The 25,918-nt window shown below is 38.5% G+C and overlaps 1 long non-coding RNA gene across 1 annotated transcript in view; it reads left to right on the forward strand.

Moving 5' to 3' along the window:
• The first annotated feature begins 13,136 nt into the window (after positions 1-13,136).
• LOC124876388 overlaps positions 13,137-25,918 on the forward strand; it is a 50,901-nt gene continuing 38,119 nt past the window's right edge. The window contains exon 1 of the long non-coding RNA XR_007040293.1: positions 13,137-13,766. This is a non-coding gene — a long non-coding RNA (uncharacterized LOC124876388). The remainder of the gene's footprint in view (positions 13,767-25,918) is intronic.

Raw genomic sequence — 25,918 nt, forward strand, 5'->3', positions numbered from 1 at the left:
ATATTCTAGTGACAATATCAAAAACAATTAACCCACCATTTCCTAACTACTCCCTTCGTTTCCATCATTTACAGTATCTGCACCACTCTCCTGAGCTGTTTTATCTTGGCCGGTAAGATCTATATGAATTGTGTGGATGGAGGACAATGAAAGTCCATCTAGGTGGCCCCAGAAATATTACAACCCACTAAACATTGCATCACAGCAATCTGCTAAGATTTTTTTTTTCTGAAATTAATCAGAATTTATTATGTTGTAAAACTTTAAACTGTGGAAAGTTTAGAACCAACTGGAGAATTTATATAAATAAAGTCCTATAAAAAATTATGCCAATGCCTGAATAAATAGTCAGTCAGTCAGTCATTTTCTACCTCCAGCAGTCTATGGGCGAGAGGCGGGGTACACCCTGGACAAGTCGCCAGTCCATCGCAGGGCAACACACAAACAACCATGCACACACTCATTCATACACCCCGGGCCAATTTAGAGTTACCAGTTAACCTAACAGGCATGTCTTTGGACTGAGGGAGGAAGCCGGAGTACCCAGTGAAAACCCACGCATGCACGGGGAGAACATGCAAACTCCCTGCAGAAAGAGCCCCAGCTGGGAGTCGAACCCAAGACCTTCTTAATAATTAGAAATTTAAAAGTAAGACCGTGCGCATATTTGAGAATAAAACATGTTGCAAATCAGTTCAGAGTTATTATATTTCGACAACCTAGTGTCCCAGCTGTACATGAATGCAGCATGCGCAACTTTTGGGAAAATCTCTCGTCGACAGGATTCCTCCAACTTGCATTTTACATCATGAGAGTTTGGCCTGGTTGGATGCTACAAGTAGCCAATTGGACATCAGCTGATTTTGCTCCAGTATCTTCTTTCATGTTTACATTCAGCTTGACGTTGTTTCAGGTGAGTGATTCAGTTGGAACGAGATACAGTAGAAAGATGCTGACATAAAGTTCTGCTTCGGTCCAATTTTCCTTCTCCACTGTAGCGATGTGAAAAATCTTCATGTTCCAATAAAGCAGAGTTTAGTGATAGCTTGGAGATCTTTATGTTTTGTTTTGGTGTCACTTTTTAAAGTTGCGCTACAGAACTTTGCATTGCGCACTTAGCTGCGCACATAAATATTCCGCATTTGTTTGTGTATAAAACATCGCTGTATTTGTTTGGTGTACCTGCTTACCGAATCAATAGGACTGTACCGGATATTTTCCTGAATGACTTCACAAAAATAAGGTTCGGGTGGTATTTTGGTTTTAAAGTTACGGTTCGTTGCTTTTCAATGAAGATAAACCAACTTTTTTGCTTAAAGGAGATAAAAAATCCTAGAAGGGCGTCCGATGTGCCCTCTCGAAGGACAGATCCCTGACACTGTATCAGCGATCCTTAAATTAGGTTGAGTAATTAAGGTCAGTATAAGGCAGGGTGTCAAAATTGTATATTACGTGGAATAGTCATGTCAAAAATACTGGGCCAGAAAAAAAAAAAAAAAGGTCAACAATTCAACACGCAATATTTTATTTAAGCGAATTCTTTAGTATAAAAAGGATGTGAAAAATTGGGTTAGGCTGAAAAAAATGTGGGATTTTCTCTGCAGTGATAACAGAATTAGGGTCACAATTTCTTTGAAAACACTTGCTGTAAAAAAGCATATTTGGATGCAGCAAAAATCAGTTTTTTAAGTCACTACATCTTAGTAGTCGTATTTACTATGAAATAAAAGTGAATGCAAAAAGTATGGTTGTTAAAATACAAGTATTTTGTGTTTTCAACGTTTCTCATTGTAACAGAACGTTAATATGTCCGTAATAATTTTGGCTAGTTTAAAATAAAAATTTTCCATCTTCATCAACCACCTGTGGTGGCGGGCCAAATTTGTATCATTCTTAAATTGCAGTAGGAGGGTTGCAAAAAATCAGTCCAGGGGCTGCAAATGGCCCCCGGGCTGTGCTTTGGACACTTCTGGTATAGTGAGCCAAGTATTCTATTACTGGCAAACATTAGTCTTCATCCTGGTATTGTATCATCCTGTTCTCTGTGTGTATACAGGGGTTGGACAATGAAACTGAAACACCTGTCATTTTAGTGTGGGAGGTTTCATGGCTAAATTGGACCAGCCTGGTAGCCAGTCTTCATTGATTGCACATTGCACCAGTAAGAGCAGAGTGTGAAGGTTCAATTAGCAGGGTAAGAGCACAGTTTTGCTCAAAATATTGAAATGCACACAACATTATGGGTGACATACCAGAGTTCAAAAGAGGACAAATTGTTGGTGCACGTCTTGCTGGCGCATCTGTGACCAAGACAGCAAGTCTTTGTGATGTATCAAGAGCCACGGTATCCAGGGTAATGTCAGCATACCACCAAGAAGGACGAACCACATCCAACAGGATTAACTGTGGACGCAAGAGGAAGCTGTCTGAAAGGGATGTTCGGGTGCTAACCCGGATTGTATCCAAAAAACAAAAAACCAAGGCTGCCCAAATCACGGCAGAATTAAATGTGCACCTCAACTCTCCTGTTTCCACCAGAACTGTCCGTCGGGAGCTCCACAGGGTCAATATACACGGCCGGGCTGCTATAGCCAAACCTTCGGTCACTCATGCCAATGCCAAACATTGGTTTCAATGGTGCAAGGAGCTCAAATCTTGGGCTGTGGACAATGTGAAACATGTATTGTTCTCTGATGAGTCCACCTTTACTGTTTTCCCCACATCCGGGAGAGTTACGGTGTGGAGAAGCCCCAAAGAAGCGTACCACCCAGACTGTTGCATGCCCAGAGTGAAGCATGGGGGTGGATCAGTGATGGTTTGGGCTGCCATATCATGGCATTCACTTGGTCCTATACTTGTGCTAGATGGGCGCGTCACTGCCAAGGACTACCGAACCATTCTTGAGGACCATGTGCATCCAGTGGTTCAAACATTGTATCCTGAAGGCGGTGCCGTGTATCAGGATGACAATGCACCAATACACACAGCAAGACTGGTGAAAGATTGGTGTGATGAACATGAAAGTGAAGTTGAACATCTCCCATGGCCTGCACAGTCACCAGATCTAAATATTATTGAGCCACTTTGGGGTGTTTTGGAGGAGCGAGTCAGGAAACGTTTTCCTCCACCAGTATCACGTAGTGACCTGGCCACTATCCTGCAATAAGAATGGCTTAAAATCCCTCTGACCACTGTGCAGGACTTGTATATGTCATTCCCAAGACGAATTGACGCTGTATTGGCCACAAAAGGAGGCCCTACAGCATACTAATAAATTATTGTGATCTAAAACCAGGTGTTTCAGTTTCATTGTCCAACCCCTCTATATATATATATGCAGGGTACACCCTGGACAGGTTGCCAGTCCATCGCAGGGCAACACACAAACAACCATGCACACACTCATTCATACACCTAAGGGCAATTTAGAGTTACCAATTAACCTAACAGGTTATATATATATATATATATATATATATATATATATATATATATATATATATAATGTATGTATGTGTTTGTGTATGTATGTATATATGGTTCATGGATATAAAACAGTGCCTGCATAAACAAAATGAAGTTTGTTGTCATTTTAGCGTTATTTTCAGCTTACTGCTTTGCTAAGTCCAATGTTTCTATAGATAAAAGGAACTGACCCCTTAATCAGATGAAGTCTTTCAGCAAATCCTTCTCAATTCAATTCAGTTCAAAGATACTTTATTAATCCCGAAGGGAAATTAAATGTTGATGTAGCTCATATTATTCAGGTTTCTTCAAAGAGCCGTTGTAGATGCTGATGTCTGTGGGCAGGAAGGATCTCCTGTAGCGCTCCGTCTTACAGCAGATCTGAAGAAGCCTCTGACTGAAGACACTGTTGTTGTAGGACAGTCTCATGAAGAGGATGCTCAGGGTTCTCCATAATGTTCTTCATTTTATGAAGAATCCTTCTTTGCACAATGATCTCCAGAGGTTCCAGAGGAGTCCCCAGAATAGAGCCAGCCTTCTTTATCAGCTTGTTCAGCTTTTTTAAGTCCCTGGCTCTGATTCTGATACCCCAGCAGATGATGGCAGAAGAGATCACACTCCACAATAGACCTATAGAAGATATGCAGCATCCTGCTGCAAACACCAAAGGACCTAAGCTTCCTCAAGAAGTACAGTCTGCTCTGTCCCTTCTTGTAGACGGCTTCACAGTTGCATCTCCACTCTAGTCTGTTGTCTAGGTGAACACTGAGGTATTTATACTCCTCCACCACATCCACCTCTGTTCCCATGATGGAAATAGTTTTTGGCTTATTCCGGTTTCTCTTAAAATCTAAAATCATCTCCTTTGTTTTAGTCACGTTCAAGATGAGATGATTGTTTCCACACCATGCCACAAAGCGGTCCACCACCTTCCTGTACTCAGCTTCTTGTCCATCTCTGATCCACCCCACGACTGCAGAATCATCCGAGTATTTCTGCAGATGACAGGAGTCTGTCTTGTACTGGAAGTCTGAGGTGTACAGAGTGAAAAGGAATGGTGAGAGTACAGTCCCCTGTGCTGCTGACTACCTGGTTAGATTCACAACCCTTCAGTCTCACAAACTGTGGTCTTATTGTCAGGTAGTCTTTGATCCAGGAGATTGTTGAGGCCTCCACCTGAGTCTTCCGGAGTTTCTGACAAAGCAAATCAGGCTGGATTGTGTTAAATGCACTGGAGAAATCAAAGAACATGATCCTCACAGTGCTGCTGGCTTTGTCCAGATAACAGTGGGTTGGTCGAAGCAGGTGTATGATGTCATCTTCAACTCCAACTCCACAGCGATAAGCAAACTGAAGGGGGTCCTGATTGTTTATTGTTTGCTTACTCAGGTGGGCCAACAGGAGTCTCTCTACGACCTTCATGGTGTGGGATGTCAGGGCAACAGGTCTATAGTCATTGCGGACTGTTGGGTGAGTTTTCTTTGGTACAGGAACAAGACAGGAGGTCTTCCACAACACCGGAACCTTCTTCTGGGCCAGGCTAAGATTGAAGAGGTGCTGTAGAATCCCACAGAGCTGCTCTGTGGGATTCAGAGGTTCAGGTTGCCTCTGAACAAGAGTCTTATATTTCAAGCAGAGAAAATCAAGATTGTGATCTGATTTGCCTAGAGGAGGTCTTGCTGTAGAGATGTATGAGTCCTTGACACTTGCATACAACATATCCAATGTTTTGTTTTCTCTGGTAGAGCAGCTGACAAACTGTTGAAACATTGGAAGTGTAGCAGAGAGTGAAGCATGGTTAAAATCATCAGATATTACCACAAACGCATTGGGGTGTTGTGTCTGTAGCTTAGCAACAACTGAGCTGATGCATCACATGCAGTGTCAGCAACACCTAAAGGTGGAATGTAAACTGTTGCCAAAATAACACTGGTGAACTCTCTGGGTAAATAATATGGACAAAACTTACTGCTAACAGTTCAATATCTGGACTCCAGAGACAACAATTCACAGTAACATGTTCTGGATTACACCATCTGTTGTTCACAAGTACTGCGAGTTCACCTCCTTTACGTTTGCCGCTCCTCTTTAAATGTCTGTCTGCTCGTATGGTTAAAAAGCCTGTCAGAGAGACGCTGGAGTCTGGAATATGATCCTGCAGCCATGTTTAAAACACATAATACTGCATTCCTGATACTCTGGCTGGGTCCTTTGTTGGGCTTGAAGTTCATCCAACTTGTTTCCCTGCAATCTCACATTGCCCATCATGATCGATGTAAGAGATGGTTTGAACTTCCTCTTTCTCTTCTCTTTGCTCCTGCTCCGCATCCACAGCCCCTCCTTTTCAACTCATCAGGAATTTAGGGTTGTAGTTTAAGTATTATTTGAGCTTTTAAAAAATAATCAGCTGCTCCCGATTGTAAAAAAACAACCACGTTGTCATGATGATGCATCATAACAAATGTCCAAAAGTAAAAAAGTATCAGCAAAAATCCGTCCAGCTGCACAGCATCCGACACCGGAGAGGATAATCGTCTGAAAAATATAAATTTTATCCACCACAAGAGGAGTTTGTGTTGTTGAAAAGAAATATTCAGAATAAACAGTAACATTCTAGAATTCTTGTTACTTTCTAGAATTCTTGATACTGGTGGAAGTTGCTGAAGGCACTTGTCCTTGAAGTGGAGAAATAGGAATTTCCCCACTGATATGGGTAGATTTCCTTGAAAACAAAAATTTAACCAGGCACTTTGAAAAGGTTCTGATGGTGGGGGATGGGGTAATGAATTGTGTGGGTTTATACACCCAACAACCGAATCAAACTTATCCACTTTCAGTGTTGGCATACTTGAACTTGGACTACAAAACAGCACCAAGAAATAAATATGTCGGATACTCGAAATCGTTCAGCCGGCAGTCCATGACCTTGTTTAGCTGTTCCGCAACAAATACTGTGACATAACAGTTGGAAAAACATAACAGATATACAGAGACTAAATGGAATTTTTCTGCACTCCTACAGACTCCAAGTACACAACCAAATGTATTTAAATCCTAAAAAAGTAGACTTTGCATGATGTGTCCCATTTAAGGAATGTGGAATTAATCAGAGGAAAGCCTTTGAGGTCCGGCCTCATGATGCCAGAAAACAACTTTAATTATAGGACAGGACAGTCGGGGTAGACTAAGGGTGGGCAAAATGACAAAAATATATAACAGTTTTTTTTTACAGTAAATTCATAATCACCATTTTATCACTATTTCCCTAGGTCAAAAAGCATTTCTCACCATATTCTAATCAGTTTATAAAACAGTGCATATTCAAGAACCATGTTGCTATTTTTAACACACAGACTGTTCTGTATAACTCAAAACAATGTATTTTAATTTCAAAATAAAACAAAAACACTCAGTTAAAATTTACTCTTACCACCGTATACATATGTAACAGGAAAAATGTATATCGTGTGTGAAAATTCATCATTTTTGTTTTATTTCACCATCAACGTTACCATTAAAATTGGTAGCAGTGGTAGTTTTAAATTTGATCATGAATTTATCGGACTCTCAGCAACACACTCAGAATGTCTTCTGTATTATACGACATCTGTCAAGGATGCATTACAGTCTGCAGCCTGAACACACTATGCCAGCATTCAGACTGCTGTATTTTCAGGGGTTTTACATAGCTTTATGCTATTTGAAGGGCAACATATACCCAGATAAGGCTCTTACTATCACAGTTTGCCATATTGACACCATATTTAGGGGCATACATTATCGTGTTATTTGGCTGCTGAGTGAAATCAGACCTTCTGATTCAATGCCAGCTCTTAACCAGTTAAAAAGAAAACCAGACCATCCAGCAAAATGTTTATTAAGTACCCATTAATCTCTAAGCTAGTAGTAGCTGGAGGACAAAGCAGTTCCTGTAGTTTCCTGTGCATATAAAGAGGACAAAACATCCTCAGTCCATTTTCACACCTACATTTGTGATGCTGAATTTTAACTGAATCATGCGGGGTCAAACAGATAAAGTCAAAGGAAGAGATACAGCTGGAGACAATGGTTTAAAAAGCATGACCTCAGTCTTCTTTTTATTTAAATTATGAAAATTCACTGCCATGAATCCCCTGATGTCACAAAGACAATCAAAGAGAGGGTGAACAAAACCATTATGTCTTAAGGGGAAATAGACTTGACAGTATAAATGAAATGGCAAGCAATGCTTTCTAAAAATATCACCAAGTGGCAGCAAATAAAGAGAGACCAAGGAGCAGACCAAGAATGGAGCCCTGATGTACCCCCGAGGGGAGGGCAGAAGCAGAGGTAAAAACATCCATTATGACACAAACTACTATCAGAGAAGTTGGACCTTAACTATTGCAGCGCTGAGTCAGTAATATGGACCCACTGCTCCAGTCTGTAACCAGCACTAGAAGGGTTACTTTAAATAAACCTGATAATAGTAGATGGCAGGTAAATCAATTTACTTTGATGACTAATACCAACACTACACAAGCATAGAGAAAACTGGGCCTGATCAGAAGATTTCTAAATTCACGGGAGCCTAGGTGTGAGTAACAACAGAGGAGAACACACAATGTCTATGAAAAAGAGTAGGGTTTAATATAGTGAACATTTGTGGATCCACATTTACAAATAAACACAAATTGCGCGCTTTTTAAAAAAGAAAAACCCAACAAAATAAAATAACATAAATAACCCAGTCTTTTCGATACGTCTGTCAAATATTCATTCAATGTCTCACAGCCAGTGACCAGTCGGGTCACAATCTACCAGTTCACTCGGTCCTCTGGGCTGGGGCTCGCCATCCAAGTTCAGGAGAGGATGATCTGGTGGTTTCGAGGCACCACAGGCCAAAAGTGCACTATAACCAAAAAACCTGACCTGGAACAAGGCCAAAGTAAAGCATCTTAAAATACAGGATTGTGATGGAGATTAGGGGCTCCATCCCTATAATTGATTATTGATGTTATTCATTGATACTATTTATTGATATTATGTGTGTATAGACTAAATGCTGTTTGTTTAGTTCATTTCATTTATAGGGACATTTAGTTAATACATTCTTTCAGGCAGGGGGACTGGCCATCTTTCTGTGACAGGGGGAATGTGGGGAAATGTCACGTTAATTGTTGAGTCTCACGACAGGTGTGTCTCCTGGGTGGAGTGGAGCATACCATTATCAACTAGGAAGGAAAATGCTCTGCAGAGTTAGATTAAGTTAGTTAGATTGATTGTAGATTAGTTTAGTCTCATAATTTGCATGTATGTAATGTGTATTAATATTATTTAGTGTTTGTGTTCGGTGGGGTGAATTATTGTGTATTGTTTCTTGTTTTATTTTGTCACCCCTTCAACTGGTATGAGTTGGAACTACCTTGAGGTAGAAAGCCAGCTTCTGTAATCACTACAGGTGTGTTGAACATGTGATCGGCAGTTTGGAATAAACGCCATCTCAAACTGCATCCTGAGCCTCGTCTCTTTCCTCGCACGAAAAGCAAACCGCCGGTCATGGTGACAAGGATGCTAATATCAATAAAGCTTAAGCTACATTTCAAAGAGATCTTTCATCATTTCTCAAGTTTTTTTCATGTTGTACAACAATATTCAAGTTATCAGAGTTCAATATTACCAACATATCAGTAAACTAAAGAAATTAGCTTATATGTGGTAAGAAATATATATATTTCAATCTAAAAGTGCCAATGAGGTACATCTATAACACTATATTTAACATCAGAATGTGAATTTGAAGCTCATATTAGCTCTGACTTACTCAGAACAGAAAGTTCCCAAGCAATTCCAACAGAAAAGCACATTACAGCACCATGAACCTTGAATTAGCACCATTGAAATATTAGAACATGTGCTAATAGAAAAATAAGTGTAACTGCATAGAAAATATACAACATACACAATAATAATAATAATACAAAAACTTACAATACAATTTTATTTTTATTAAATTTGATCAGTTACTAGGTATTTTAGCCAATTTTCAGCAATTTTACCGAGCCAACTGCCGAGCGTGTACGATCACTCACCAATGCTTCGATGCTACACGACTACATGGGGATTTTTCCGGGCTTCAACCGTTCACAAGGGAAACTTTCTGAGATTTAATAAAACGGATTTACTATTTTGAATTATATATTTTGCTAAACTATTTTAACATTGTTTTTCTTACCTATTTCCAAGAATCTTTATCGAATTTGACAAGATTTCCAGGCTATTAGTGGAAACAACCATCAGCTCTGAGCTCTCGAGCGTGTCTAACGCAATCTGAGCAAAATCTCAGCACAGCCGTCAACCTTATTGGCTGATGTGAAATCAGACTGTGCCAGCTATTGGTTGTTTAATCCGTCACTAAAAGCAATCACTAAAGGCATATTTCACAGTTTTTAAAGATTTTTAGCATTTCTTATCTATACTTATTAACATATTTATTAACTTATTTTTAACTTTATTACTTTTCAACTCTTATTGTAGAATAAGACATGAAATCCATTTATTCTTTTTAATCTTGTTGTAGAAGAAAACATTAAATCAACATCATTCATTTTTTCTTGTGTTTTTAACACTGGGTTACAAGTCCATAGATTAAAATGTTATGGTCAACTGTGTCAGAAGCAGCCGTTCAATCTAAAAGCACAAGTAAAACACAATTCCCAGAATTCATCAAAGAAAATATGTCATCATCAAATCCCTTAAAAGAGCAGATTCAGGGCTATGATTTGTTTTAAACCCAGACTGAAACACTTCCAAAATTTTATATTCATCCAAAAAGGCCTTCATCTGTCCAAGTTTTGGACAGAAAAGGTAACTTGGAGATCTTAAAGTTTGACAAAGCAGAAGGGTCGAAGCCAGTTATGTTCAACAAGGGTCACACCACAGCCTGTTTAAAACTACTTAGAACCACACTGGAGATCAAACTACGGTCAATAACAGTGAGGATAGAGGGACCAACGGTAGGAAAAATCTCCTTCAAAAGATGTGGAGAAACAACGACATGGGGGAAGCCAGATAGTTTCATACAGGTTACCAGTTTCTCTAGGGAGAGAAGAGAAATAGGCTCCAAGTGATGAAAGACAACAGGACAGGAGACATTGATGGAAGGGTCTTGGGAGGGAAGAGAATAACAGGCCCTGGTGTTAACAACCTTGGCCAAGAAGAAATTAAGAAACCTATCACAGAATCCTCTCGAAGAGTCCAGAGGGACAGCTTCATGAGCATTAGCAGCAGACTTAATGGTATTATAAAGAAAACGGAGGGTTGTGAGAGTTAGTAAAATGATGTCAGAGAAATATTTTGTTATGGCAGTTTTCAAAGCTCTTCGATAACAACACCAACTCCCTCTCAGTATCTCAGAAGAGGCTCCTGCACTCCCATTTAATGGCACTGGGATGGTCACGACACCAAGGGTCCGATTTGGGCTTCAGTCACCTGGTTTTAATCAGGGCCGCAGAATTCAGGACAGTGTGACACAAGTAAATAAAACAGAGAAAGCTCCTCCATGCCGGAAGACACAGAGGGTAGCGGAGTAATTGGCAGCAGTGGAAGGGTTAAAACCAGCATTTAACAGGTTAAGTAAAAAATAAAAAAAACTGGCATGTGGTCTGAAAACTCACCCAATAGAGTTACAAAGCGATAAATCATAAGATAAAACAAGGTTCACTGTGTGCGTACATCAATGGGTTGGGCGGTTTACCGACTTAGAGAGGCAAAAGGCATCCAAAAATTCAAAGATGTCATCAGCATCATCAGAAGCTTCCAGAACAACACACGTGACTTTTAAAATCCCTAGCAATTATAACTTGCTCAATTGTTGACATAATTTCACCCAAGAAGTTACAAACGTCCAGTAGAAAGTCTTGGTTTTATGGTAGATCACCACACATAGAAGCAGAGAAAAGCTGCCAAACTCCTGCTCCTGCCGGAAGCGGGGTTAAGAAATCATGCAGATGAAGCTCCAGAGAAGTTTGGCAATCATACACCAGTAGTGAGATGACATCTTGAAAAAACAAGAAACAACAACAAAAACAGAAGAACAATAGCGAGAGGTCGACAACTCATCACACACACTGGCACGATTTTTTTTCAAGATCGTCATGTCAACCAGCCCTACATCGGATGCAGAACCACCATTGGGTTTCTGGTCCAGGTTCCATCAACTTGTTCGGGTCTGTGTCTCAGCGGGAGAAAATAGTTAGCCATAGGAACTGTCTGCCCAGGCTGTGGGATGTTTGTATGGCCATCCATCCGTCCGTCCGTCCATCCCCAGTTGTCCTTTCAGGGCTGCAGGGGGCCATCACATCATAAGACTGTTTCTATCTTAGGAATTTAGAATTTAATTGTAAACAATTTTGAATCTTCCTCTATCTTACTGTGTAAAAATAGAATTGGAAATATTTAAAACAATTTGTTATAAAGATTTTATCTTGAGAGAAAAGGCGATGACATGCAATTAATGACCTGGAGTTGAGAATCAAACCCGGGACAGCTGCATTATTACTAAAGCCCCCATATCCCTATACCACTCAGCCACTTGGTGCCCCACCGAAGAGGATTTAAAAAATATAAATCTTTCACTTAATCACCTTGAAAGTTCTAACATGGTTTTTGCTCTCCATATTGTTTTGAATTACTGTAAGACACGATTTTAAGCTTGTCTCTGTCGAGAGGGTCAGAGGCAATCAGAGGTAAGCATCCCCCCCCACCGCTGTCTATGGATTGCATTTTACCTTGATGTTCTTACAAGCACAATTTAAGAGTGGAAGCGAAAAAAATAAAAATAAATTACACAACGAAAAAAACAGTCATGTTAAATGTTAGGCACACCAGAACAACCAAGAGAAATAAATTATTGATACATTTTTAAGCTAACGTGCAAGTAAATTGTTGGAGATCTGTTATGGTAAAAAAAAAAGTGGAATTTAACTTTTTAAAATGTACATTTTTAAACCAATATGCTTAATTAGGATCTAAAAAATTATTCGGGCTAAACTGTAATATCCCCTAAAATTCCTGCATCACCATTTCTATCATTCAAGAAAAACAGTAAATTGCCCCATTTTGGTAGAAACCAAAAAATAACCACATTAAAAGAAAATATCAAACTAAAACAATGCAAAAGAGTCCCCTTCATCAGTTATTAAAATTGACTTGAGAGCAGTCAGAATATTTATCTAATCTCTATTGAACATGTCTTCTCTCCCTACAGCTCTGGAAGTGACCCATCCTTGCTGATAGGAGTTATTCAGTTATTTAACAGAGAACAGAGTAATATTGAGTAATGTTCCTCCCTCAGACTAACCCTTTCTGTTGTGTGAAGGTAATACAATCCGGTGGAATCCTGATTGTGATAAGGTGTAAGTGTCTGACAGAATTATCTCTGTCAAGTGGCTCTCCGGCCACAGATACATGATTTCATGAGCCACACCCCCTCCCCCTCTACCCCAACCCTCCATTCAACACACACAAACATATTTATATAATTATATACAGACAGAGTTGAAGCTGCAAGCCGCTCACACACTACATCTGACCTAAAGGTCAAGGTGCACTGACTCCAAGGTTTGTCTGACTGGGCCTCTTGAAAGTCTGTCTTTGCATTCCAGCGCCTGGAGGAGGGGGGTTGTAGCAGCCAGGCTTTGTACCGGAGTGAGAGAAAAGTAAGAGAAAGAGGGAGGGAGAAGTGGGGGGTTGAAAGAAGCTGGAAGATATTATGAACTATTTCCTTGCCTAGAAGCTCGGCGCTTGTTTCCTCCCTCTCAGCTGGCATGAGTTTACAACAAAGTGGAGAAAAAGCTGAAAACTTGAACCTGCTCTCCTCCGGTTGCCTCGGCCTTCCTAGCGGCTCACTTGTTTTCTTTCGCTTTCCCTGCCTGCGCATGTTTCTCGCTCTCGTTCTCACCCTCCCTCTGCCTCCTTCTCTGGGCTCTATGTAAGGAGATCACTTTGTTTCCGTAGCCTTTTTCCGCGGTACTGCAGACACACATGGAGAAGAGGATTGAATTTGAGGAGATGCAGGGTGGGAGGGCGGGGGGCTTCACAGCTGCAAGAGTCTCCTCCATCTTCTCCACACCAGGACTAATGCTCCCCTCCCTCGCCCACTCTCTTCTCTGGGTGTTGGACTCTCCCTCTGCTGCGATGTCTCTGCTTTTTGCCTGTCAGAGGGGTGGGGGTGCCATATGGAAGCTCAGAAAATTTTAAGCGGATCGCTGATAAGTGAAAGGATTCTTAAATTTGCAAGCTCAGATGTCAGGAAGTATTTGGTAAGTGATATTTTGTTTCTAGCAATGCACTTTTGAGAAGTTCTGTCAGTGCGAATCTCCATCTGTCCGACTTGTCTCTGCCTTACAGTTAGCAAAATGGATTTGTTATTGTTGAACTCGTGTTCTGTTTTAGACAAAAAGGTTAAACAGAACTTATCTTTCACTTTACATTTCACTATTTAAAGACGTTCTGGTCTTGTGGCAATAAGAGGGTTTTGAATTTTGAGGGTCAAGGTGGAGTGATGCATAGGGAATGGAAAAAGGGGCCAAATGGGGGATGGGAATTTAGTGGGGTCAAAGAGAAAGGCACGAGGGCTCTAAAAACTTTTGACACTGACACTTAAACCTCTGATTTGTATTTTCATCTGAAATGAAAAGACCTCTTTTTGCCAAATTAAATGTATCAAATGCTCAGTTAACATGTGCTAGATGTAAGCTATAAAACACCAAAAAAAAATATTTCCCTCATTCCTTTTTTTTAATGAGAACATTTATATATTATACAACTGTAAAAAAAAAAAGTGTGACAAATTACTAGTGTCTAATACAGAAGTCTGCAAAAGTTTCAGAGTTGTGAAGCCCTGTCGGTTGGATATTATCGGCCTTTGTTGAAACACCTCAGGGTTCCAGAGTTTTTGGTAGCCTTGCGGAAAAAATTGTTGCAGGTTATCATGGCTGCAGTCTGATTTCTATAGAATGCTGAAACAGATAATGGTAGATTTTGCTGCAGTTGCAAACTAATATGTCTCTGCAAGCTCACTTAATGACCCTTTTGTGTGATAAATCTAAAGGATACCTCAGCAGCACTGGGTTTCTATATGTGCATCAGTGTTATTATAGTGCATTTACAGCAATGTATTTGACAAGGAGTTTTTGCATTTAATATTTTATGTATATTTAGTTTCTTTGCATGACTAAATACCTCAATTAATTATTTATTTTTACAAATTATTACCGAAATATTTTCAATTTCCTATTGCTGAACAAACCAGGATCAAATCACAGTTTTTCACAGATTATGTGCTTGCAAAAAGATTTTAATTGCTAAATCTCAACCTTTTGAACACACTTTTTTATTTTCCTCTAAGAAACTGCACAAACCACTTTACTCTGAACGACTGCAATGAGAAAGTGAAGTTGTTTGGGGCAGCGGCTGAACTTTAGTGCAGTAATTTATATCCTTCACCTTGTGGGACCATTGGCTGCTCACGGGTTTTGACCTCACTCTCTCTCGTCTCATTAAAGAAAGTAGACCCTGTTTCTGTCACACTGAATCTGTACCTCCATTGCTCCCTCTTTTTATAACACATGGCAGCAACATGGGTATTAAGTGTCTTAACTTGCAATTGTGAACATATTTCTTTTGTGAAAGAGGCTTTTTGTTTTTGACCTGCTTGATTTAAAGGGTGCAGGAGATTTTTCTGTGCAGGATCTCGGTCAATGCCGAGTCTCACACACAGTATCCACTCCAGAATCTAGTTCTCTGTTCTTAGCATGTAGATTACAGTATAAAGAAGCAGCAGAACAGTGGGCCATTGGTGAAGTTTGTTGTGAAAAAGTTGCACTTTTAGTAGAGGTACCTCCTCTGTGCCTAAAACGCTGAATTGGTTGCTCAGCACTAAGAAACAGAAACAATATATTCTCTGAGTTAAGGATGGGCGATATGGACTTGTAAGTTTAACACGACATTTTGTGGTATTTATTGCGATAAGGAGATTGGTTATTAAAAAAAAATTCCTTGCTGTCATTTTTGGCAATACACTTTGTGGGCCTGAACGCAGGTAAAGGCCCAGAAACATAAATACTGTTCTTACAAAAAAACAAACCAAAAAATAAAAAATATCAAAGAACAACTTACTGATTATTGAATAGTGTTTCTGGACAAGAACTACATTAAGTACCGCATTTTATTCGCAGCAGTAACAGCCATTAATTGCGTTAATTCCTATTTTTAAGGGTATTGATATTTGTTGGTGTGCTCGTGGAACTAACTCAAGTAACAAGTAACAATAATAATGATAATACTTTTAGGATTTTTTTTTATTTAAACATCAATAAAAACGTTATAGTTTTCACAATAAATAAAGATTCTCACAACCATTAAAAAAAGTTCCTGCTAAATGGTACTATAAATGCCCATCCCCCATTTGAATCACATTCTCCACTTGAAATCTGGTCAGATCCAGTTGAAAGCAGATTTTGGGTTTATTTAATTTTATAATAAAAATAGCTTTTCTCTCATCTAAAAAGAGTAAACATGTTTTTCAATTCTTAGTTGTGCAGACTGTAACAGTTTTCTGTCCTTCACACCAAGCAAAGACTTGAGATAACCCCCCTGACCCCCACAGCCAGTTTTAGCCTTTGCCTCATGCCTCGTCTGGTTATAAATTAGCCCAGTTGTGTGCAAGCAGTGGAAAGGAAAAGCTCAATTAGCAGCAGTGATTTATTAGTTGTTAGGCTGCTGTTGACATCTGACTGACACAGGTGGCATTGAGGATGAAAACTCAGAAAGCGGGCAGGATCGGAAGTCTTCAGGAAATAGGAGGTGGTTTCCTTTTCTGCCATTCAACCAAAAGAGAAACAGAAGTTACATTTCAGTATTTCTGCTCAGGAAAACATATTTGTAGTTTAACCTATTTCAAGTAATACATTTAAGTTTTTTTCTGTGTCAGTTGTTGGTAGTTAGAGAACTGTAACGGTCCACATAAAACCCAGTATGAGGACTAAATCAAAGTACAGAATTTCAGTGCTGGTTATTTAAATGTCACCTTCCCATATCTTGCAAAGAGAAAATGGTATGTTCTATATACTGTATGCTGAAAGTCTTTTAAAAATCAATGGGTTATCCATCACTGTAAATCTAGTTGAGCATACTTCCATTACAACCATAATGCAACTAAGATAATTTTATTAGGATGTTTGTATGAGAGTTCCAATCTGGGTATTGTCTTACTTGGGTGCTGATCACATTACAAGAGTGCATGTAAATGAAATAAGTGGGGCTCTCTAGCTTCTCCTGTCCCCTTCACAACCATCTGTAATACACTTAAAGCATACCTGTTTTTAAGTGTTCTTTACCACATGTTGTGAGGCACAAATTTCAGTCAACAATGGTCAGTTTTATAATTGTGATGTAATTTCTGCTTAGAATTGTTAGAAGATCATCCTGGAAGGCTAGCCTAGCTTGATTCTTGTTGAGCCAAGAAAACTACTTCGCATGTAGCCCTAATAATGCTAACCCCAATCACTGGCTTAAGTTTAATTATGGTGTCAAGAGATTAAGAAAGAGGTTTTTTTTTAATGCGTCAATCATCATGCTGCTAATATTTAATATAAAGTATAATAACCAAAAGCCACTGAAAGTGTCATGCAGTCTTTACAGAGAGAGAGATGGCTGCATATTAAAAGGCTATATTTTGTTTTCCACTGTCTCCATGTGACATGACATGATATTTAAAACACAAAAGCAACAATTATTTTTACTTTTGCTAAAATTATATAATATATTGGATATTATAGTTATAATAATGCTATCTACAACATTTATTTAATTACTTCGATTTTGCTACATAGTCTTATAAAAATCGTGAGTAAACGCTTAGGAATAGAAGTGCTTATTGCACTTCTGCCTATTTTAGACTAACACAAGTATAACAACCTGGCAGTACCTGCTCTTTAGGGTAATCTGCTTGGGTAGATTATCAGTGTTAATAATTGACATGGCACTTGAAGCTTCCTAACTTTCCTAACGTTCTAAAACAGTGTTACCTTGATAAGTGTAATAGTTGGCACTGCTTTAGTTTCCGCACTGCCTATGTTTTTTGCCACTGAAGATTTTTCCAAACACCCTATTTAATCTATTTTGGGTATAGGGAAAAGTGTCAGAGGCTTATTTAAGCCAGTTGACCCACTGTGGGCAGAGTCGGGCAGGCTTTACTGTTTGCTTCATTCAGGTGCAGAAAACTCTGGTCACTCAGGTATACCCTGCTGGACCGGCAACCGGCCCCTACCCACTCACCAGACAGGCCGACAGAATTACCCTTATTCTTATAATAAATCTACCATAGGGTTGTCAAAATAACCAATATTTCAATATAATCAATACCAAAGAATGAATTATTCAAAGATACTAATTTGTGTCAGTGTCGATATAAATTAACCCAGTCACATTTGCCCAAATTGTGGCACGTCTTCTGGCAGCAGCGCTGCAACAACAGACACTCGGCTTCTCACCAAATATGTTCTGTATGCACCAGATCCACGTTTGTTATGAAACACGATTTATTTGACTATAGAATTATCCTTTACTACTGTCCCTTAGTAGTAAAGTTTTTTTGTATCAATAGCAAATTGAATAGCGAATGGAAGAACGCAGTGGTACACTATAGATAAGCAATTATGATAATATAAAATAACTGCATGACTGAATCAAAGGTAAATACTTCCGTACAGGATACTAACTCCTCTACTGTGTTATCTTGTCTACTTTTTTGCCAAACAGGGAAATGACCCTTCAATTATATATTTCTCTAAACAAGGGTTGAATTATCTTCTACTTATTGATTTTGCCCTAATTAATCAGGTTAAAAACTTTTCATATTGAAATGAATCATATTTTTGTGCTTAACTAAAATGAACCCTGTGCCTTTAAAAAAATGTTGCTGCAGAAAATGATAACCAGTATTTTTCTTAGTAACTGTATCAAGTATGAAATTATAGTATGGTAACAACACTAGTCTACCACAATAACTGCATTTATTTGCTAAAAACATACAAAAAACAGCTTACATCAATGGCCATGGGGTGAGAAAAGGCTTTTTTTACTATCAAATAAAATTCCAAAAATTTGCAGAGTAGAGGGGTAATGCCATACTTCATCTTCTCACTCCACTTTACAAGAGTTTTACCATTTTTGATTTTCTCTGACCTACTTATTTAGCTTTTGGCACATTCCCATATTCTTTCTAAGGACTATGACATCTACAACTTAATTTGTGTAAATGTTATTTTTATCTGACCATTAAATGCCATAAATAATAAAAATGTGCAGCAGGCTTCTAAGCAAGGCAAAGGGAAAAGGAAATGGGATGTTATATTGTTGCTGAATGTTAACCCAGTCTCAGTAGCAAAATGACAATAGACAAATAGGTCACTGCTCCATTTTAGTGTTTCCTGTAGTGAAACTCCAAGATACGTTCCTACATGTTCTGTTTTGAAATCTATTTTATTGAGCAAGCCATGAATCATGAAGGCTGTTTAACCTTCACTCTTTTGGTAAAAACATGAGTAATAACTCTGTAAGTGCCCTGTTGGTTTGCCGTCTCCACTGATGGAACACATGACATTGAGACTCAAGAATTAAAGTGCCATTCACCTCTAAACTGACAGATGATAATTATCATAGATCAACTATTATTTCATTTTTAATGACTTAAGTCTTGGGCAGTGTGCTGATTATTTGTTATCTAGGACTGTGTCTTTATTTGTTCCTAATTTATCACAATATGCAATATTTACACAATATACAATATTTTTTTAAATCTGGAAGGGGTAAATGATTAAATCACAATTTTCTTGCAGTAGAAATAACAATTCCTCTATGTAGTTTTTAAATAAATTATGCATAATGTTCCATTTAGATTGGAGAACCATTCTAGACAGGTTTTCATCTGTAACAGTTTTGCCAACTTGTGTCAAATACAATGCAAGTGATTTACATAAAGTCCATTCACTCTGAGACTGTTTTTGCCAAACTCAAAAGCTGTATTTTAATTGGAAGGTAAACAACAATGCAGAAACTGCACCCTACTTCATAAACGTTAGTTTATCAAGCCAAAGGAAAATGAGGACTGTAACCGAGATCTTTCTGTTGAATAGCATAGAACTTTAACTGTGCAGAACTGTGATGTGATGAACTATACCACCATCTCTGATCACTGTTATTAAATGATCTAATGTCATCATATCGCCCGCCGCCAATGCTGATACCTGCCTGCCTGCATGTATGTCTGTTATTTTTGTATGTTTGCAATTTTGGTTCTTATCTCTATAATTCAGCAAAATACTTAAAAACTAGGGGAAATAAACTGATACACAACAGTGAAGTACATGGATAGAAAATGTTTGTTTATGGATACGAAATGGAAATAGATTGGGATGTAATGGGGGCCAGAATTGGTGAAGGGGAGAATTGACCCAGAGCCTTTTATTTGCACACACAGAAATCCACAAACAGGGTTCTATGCTAGCATAAAAAGGCCCAAGTCGATTGATGATGATGATGTCAGATTTCTAAATGAAACTGTGTGACCCATTACCAGAGATCCGTTTCCTATGATGCTTACAGAAATATAGAACAAAAGAGATAAAACGGCAAAAAACCTTTTTATTATTTCTTTTATATTCATAAAACTCCTTCGATTAAATTTTTTTTCTGTGGTTATTTGATTAAACTGATAAGGTTGCTAAGAGGGAGGTTTATCTACAACGGCTCTTTGAGGAAACCTTCATAATATGAGCTATAACAACATTTAATTTCCCTTTGGGATTAATAAAGTATTTTTGAATTGAAATGAATTGAATTAATACATGTATAAAAAGACAGAACCCACAAGCATGTAAAACAATACAAGACAACATGGAAAGACCAAACAGTATTAGTATTAATGTTTCAGTCTTTGGACTCTAAATAATTGAGAAATGTTCTGCTTTAAATTCCTGGATCATTCCTATATCCCTATGGTGGAGAAGGAAAAGGAAAGAACTGGACCAGTTAGACCTCGGTTAACTATATAGAGTTGGAGTCACCTGCAGTTGCCTTCTCTTACTGAATGTACCTGTTCTAAAACAGCTGCTGTAGCAGAGGCTATTGTCAGATGCTTAGATGAAGCTTGCTTATAAATGTTGGTCATTTAACAGATTTCATTTCAAATAGTGCTGACATTGTTTGTTTTTACAAAATGTTTTTTTTTTGTGTGATTTGCCTCAGTTTGTGTTTGGTCAATCTCAGAGATGTTTGTTTTGGACATCTGCCTGCTACTGGGGTCAAGAGATCATAATCAATTTGTCTGCTTCTCTTTGGACCAACAGGAGGTTGTCTTCCTACTTTGCAAACTGAGGGGTTTCAGGACTTCTTTGTGAACTCCCTTGTATGCATGTGAGTTGTTGTGTCCATCCCACGTGATTCCCTTTGTTCCATTTTAAACAGCTTCATGAACGAACCAGTCTTTTGTGGCTGTGTTGGTGAGCACAGGGTTGGGGTGTAATGCATACGGCTCTGAGGGGCATGCAGGGAAATGGCGTCCATACATTTAGTGTTTCCTCTTTGAGTGCAATGTGGTGTGGTGCAGCAGGGTTGTTGGGGGGCTGGGTGGGGGTGGGTGGGGAGCGGATAATGCAGACACAATGGACTGAGCCAAACATTTGGAGTGAGACAAAGGACACTCCACTCAGGTCACTGGGGGCCAACTCTTCCCATTATCTGAGGGAAGTGATCTTAACTGGGGGAGTTTTTAAACCCATCAGCAAATTAGTGGCCATGCCGGGCTGCTAGTGTGTGTTTGGGTCATGATCAAAGCCTCAACAGTGTGTCTGTTTACAGAGGATCTTAGGACATCAGTCACAACACAACAACATGGGGCTGGGCTAACAGCAAGCATGCTATCATGACTATATGATCATTGTCACAGCCATGGTATTTACTGATGGGAAACACAGGAGATGTCCTTTCTCTAAAAACAGCACCATGTGTTAAAGCCTATGCTAAGAGTTCCTGCACCACATGCATCCACTACTGTTTTCAGAGGATCACTAAAAAAACGACTGGATGTCTTATTTTAAATATCCAATTAAATTACCATTTCACTAACATCTGACATTTGACGTTTAAAATTTGTAATTTATACAATGTTTGTTTGTACATATAATATATCAAATACTGTAATTTTTTAGCTAAAATGTATGGCCTTTTTATTTGTCTTGTTACAGCTGATCAGATTATTTTCATCAAAACCAACTGTTAACTAGGAGCATAACATTCAACAATACCCAGTCCTGTTATTCATTTCAATATAATTAAATACAATTAAATTCTAATAAATTCAGTTTCCCATTATACCAGCTATTCACAACAGAGGTTTGATGGGCACAGACAAAAATAATTCAGTTGAAATTCCAAGTGAAGATTTGCAATATTCCAGTTCATTTTCAATATTATTCAATAAAAAAACAGTGCAAATCTGTGGAGGACCAATTCTGCCATAATTTAAGAATAAATACCTAAATAAATAGATCCTTAGTAAATATATAATCATACAATTAAATACACAACAAATACAGTAAATAAATCAATGTACGCAGTAATTAAATTATTTAATGAGAGGTATGCCTAATTTAATTAGCTTCTTGATTTATTCACCTTTGTAAAAATTTAGATGTGAGCTATGCAGGCTAAAGCTAACCAGCCAATAAGCAGAAGTTGAACCCTGAAGACACAGCTCCTCCTCATTTGCATAATGAGGCAGAAATGCATACGAAAATGTAAAAAGCATTGGCATGAATAAAATGCATTGAACAACTAAATACAGTGAAACAATGCAAAGGAAAAATATTAAAACATACACATAAATAAATACATGTAAAAATAAGTCATTAATAAATAAAGTTACAAATTGTAATGGATAAATGAATTAATAAATATGGTAATTTTTGACATAAATGAAAAAGCTAATTAAATTAGATATACATTTATGTCTCATTGAATAATTTAATTATTGCCTACATTTATTTTATTTACTGAATATTTTGTGTATTTAATCGTATGCTTATTTATTTATTGAGCATTTATTGAATTATGTATATATTCTTAATTATGGCAGAACTGGTCCTCCATAAAACTCAGGGAGGCCGGCCTTCTCTGTTTGAAGCAGATGGAATTAAATGTTAATTTGTTTTTACCCTATGCCTAAAAATGTTTCCATTTTGGTGATAAAAGGAAAAAAACTTTAATACTCCCTGACATTTGCTAGGCTGTGCTAGGATTTTTTTTATTTTTCTAAACATCTGTCGGCTATTGATTAAATGATTTTCTTTACATATGTTTAATGTCAAAAATCATACTGCTTGAAGTACTGATAGTTTCAGCAAATCTGGCTCCTCACACCCTGGTATAGGTCAGGTTTGGGTGTTTTTTATGAGGGAAACAGCTGTTCAGGTTGCAACCATGTTTATTACTCTAAAACAAGATCAATTACGTGGTAATTACATGCTCTTAAAACAGTTACTTAACTGCTTGACATCAAGAACATTTCTGTTTTTGTCTCCCAGAAAGAATTTTCTGTACTGTGGGGCTGTTAAGCCCAGAAGTTATATTTAAAAACACTTAACACCTAAAACCTTAACTGAAGAATTAACTAAAATAAAAAGAAAAGCAAACTGAACTCTGTTTTCAAAATCTTTCAAATGTCTTAAGTGAACATCAATGCTCGCATGTGCTTGTCCCATGGTGTGCGTCGTTCTTCTAATGAAACCCTATGCGTGTTTGTGTGACTGAAGGGCCATTATGGGACAAGCTTTTAAGGGAGATCTGGGAAGTGGAAACCTAATACTGGCTGACTGCTGCTCTTGTGTACATGATCCCCACAGCTGCTGGAGTGAGAGGAGGAACGAAGGAGAGAAAAAGGGAAGAAAAAGAGAGGATGGGGGCTGAGGATAGCACGGTGCGCTCAGTAATTAGTTGTCTGGTTTTGTATTGACCAGTCTGGTGCTCAGCCCTTGGGGACTGTTAAATTTGCCATTGAAACTGAAAGGATTATGCACCCAAAAGAAATTAAACGGGAGCAATGAATAGATTGTGGGCCACATGGTGAACCGGTGTTATTTTTCCTCGTCTGGCTTCTTCTCCTTCATCCCCGAGCCTTCATTCTTTCTTCTAAAGTTTATATTTGTGTCAGAAGCTCCCGTTTTTCCTGTTCTAGGTGACAGATTTATATTGGGTAATGACTCCATTTTTAAGGACAGACCTTTATAGAACATTCAATCCACTTGCTCTGTCTGTACCAACATGGAGTCAATATCCTGAATCCCTGCTACATGTTAGCTGTATAGGGCGATGGGTGTGATTTTGTGAAAGTGTATTGAAATATCTTGGAATGATGACGTGGCGATTGCAAGCAGGAATTGATGCGCCCTCCCTGAAAAGGATTTGTGTCTGTGTTTACTCCCACTCGGGCTGGTCTTCTTTATTACAGTGCGCTCGGGATGGGGCCTTCACTCAGGCCATAGGTTTCTTTAAATCAATGTTCATGTAAGCAAGCAGCTAGTTGTCTCTGTTTAACACCAACTAAATGTCTTCAATAGAACACTGGGGTGTGGACAGAAAATAAAGTATTTTCAGACCATAACTTTATCACAGTCTCATTGTACTGACTTGCAGCACGACTTGTGGACGTCAGAGCTTTGAGAGGCGTTTTAAGAGCCGATAGTGTAGTTTGCCTGAGTCTGCATCACTCATTTGAACCTGCTGAACTGTGAGCCTCCAGCGTATCTTGGAGATGTTAGAGGGGTGATGTCATGTTCTTTCTCACTGTTTGTTTAGCTGGCAGAGGAGTGAGCTGCTCAAAACAGTCACACACTGTGACTTTGTGAAAACAAACCACAGGTCTAATATTTTATGTGTCCATCTTGCCACTAGGTATGGGCCAGGTACCAGTCTTGAGATTAACAAAGGTTTTCAAAGTTATGGTTTGAAAACTACAGAAATGTTCTATATATTGATTCTACTGTTTAAAGTCCTTTATTGAGATATCAGAGAAAAGTGCTGGCATGACCGGAGTTTTCTCTGGCTGGAGCATGGAGTAACGCGGCACTGACAACATACTACCTGCTGCGGTATACTGTCGGTCAGCTGGCTGAAAGAAGACTCCTACACCTTTCTTTCTTTTACGGTAAAGCCAAATTTGTCTGTTTGGCAACAATTCTGATCAGAAACCCATAAAGGAGTGCCAGATGTCTTCTAGAACAAAGTCCCTACTGTCCAGACCTTTGTCTGGGATCAGGAGCACACCATATCCAGGCTGTTCTAAAGTAGTTTAAATCTGCTTTAGGTTCGGTGTTTTTTATCTTTTTAGTCTTCTTTGACAAAATTTGATGAATGTGCATTGACAGTTACAAAAATATTGCTCGTCATAAGAGTGACAAAATGCAGAATAGTATGGATAGATACTTCATCCCAAATTCAACACATACATTAGTTCTCTGACCATAACCCTGCCGACATAATAATAGACATAAAAACCAACGAGCAAAAATACTCTGAAATAAAAAATTTTTTTCGACATTGCAATAATTTGATACACATTTGATACATAATGATTTTTTGCCTGATCACATCAGGAGTTTCGCTCTGTCACATCATACTATAACTCTTTACATTATATCTATAATAGTAGGTAAAGGTTAGCATCCATATCAACTAAATATGTGCAGTTACAAGTGTTTTTATTTATATCTAACAGTAATCTGGTAAACCATTTTTTAAAATGCTTTTTATTTGTTTTGCTGGCTGCAATCATAGGTTTTAATAACTATAATCACTTTAAAATTAGAAGTCGAAGATTCAATGTGTGTATTCGTAGCTGAATTAGCTCCATTTATACACATAGCTTTGTTTTACTTGTTCTGTGATCATTATGAACGAGAAATAATTTCATGTATATTTTTTTGACTCTTGTGTTCAGAAAACATTCTGTTTTGCATTTATCATTTGTATATGTGCTTGAGGATGCTCCTCAGAATACAATGATCCTCATCTGCAGTTAAAAACCTGGCTTTCTGAGCATTTTCCCATTTGGGGTCTGTGTGTCCCCTCCCCTCATCACTCCCTGTAATAGTTGATCCCCTTGCTCTCAGCTAGAGCCTACCTTTAAACAGCCAAAGGGCACGGAGGTTTGTCTCTGACCAAAACGATGGACTGCAACAATAGGAACATTTGAGATTGCCTGTCTGTGTACGGAGGCCCACCTCTATTCCAACCCTTGACATAAACTTGTGATGGCGCTGTGTTGACACGACTCCCTTCAGCCTGACCCTGCCAGGTAGCAGACTGGATGCAGGACGTCCAGGGTATGCAGATCTTCACTGTTTGTTCATTTTTT

Source organism: Girardinichthys multiradiatus, chromosome 11, assembly GCF_021462225.1.
Source record: "Girardinichthys multiradiatus isolate DD_20200921_A chromosome 11, DD_fGirMul_XY1, whole genome shotgun sequence".
NCBI classification, from domain to species: domain Eukaryota; kingdom Metazoa; phylum Chordata; class Actinopteri; order Cyprinodontiformes; family Goodeidae; genus Girardinichthys; species Girardinichthys multiradiatus.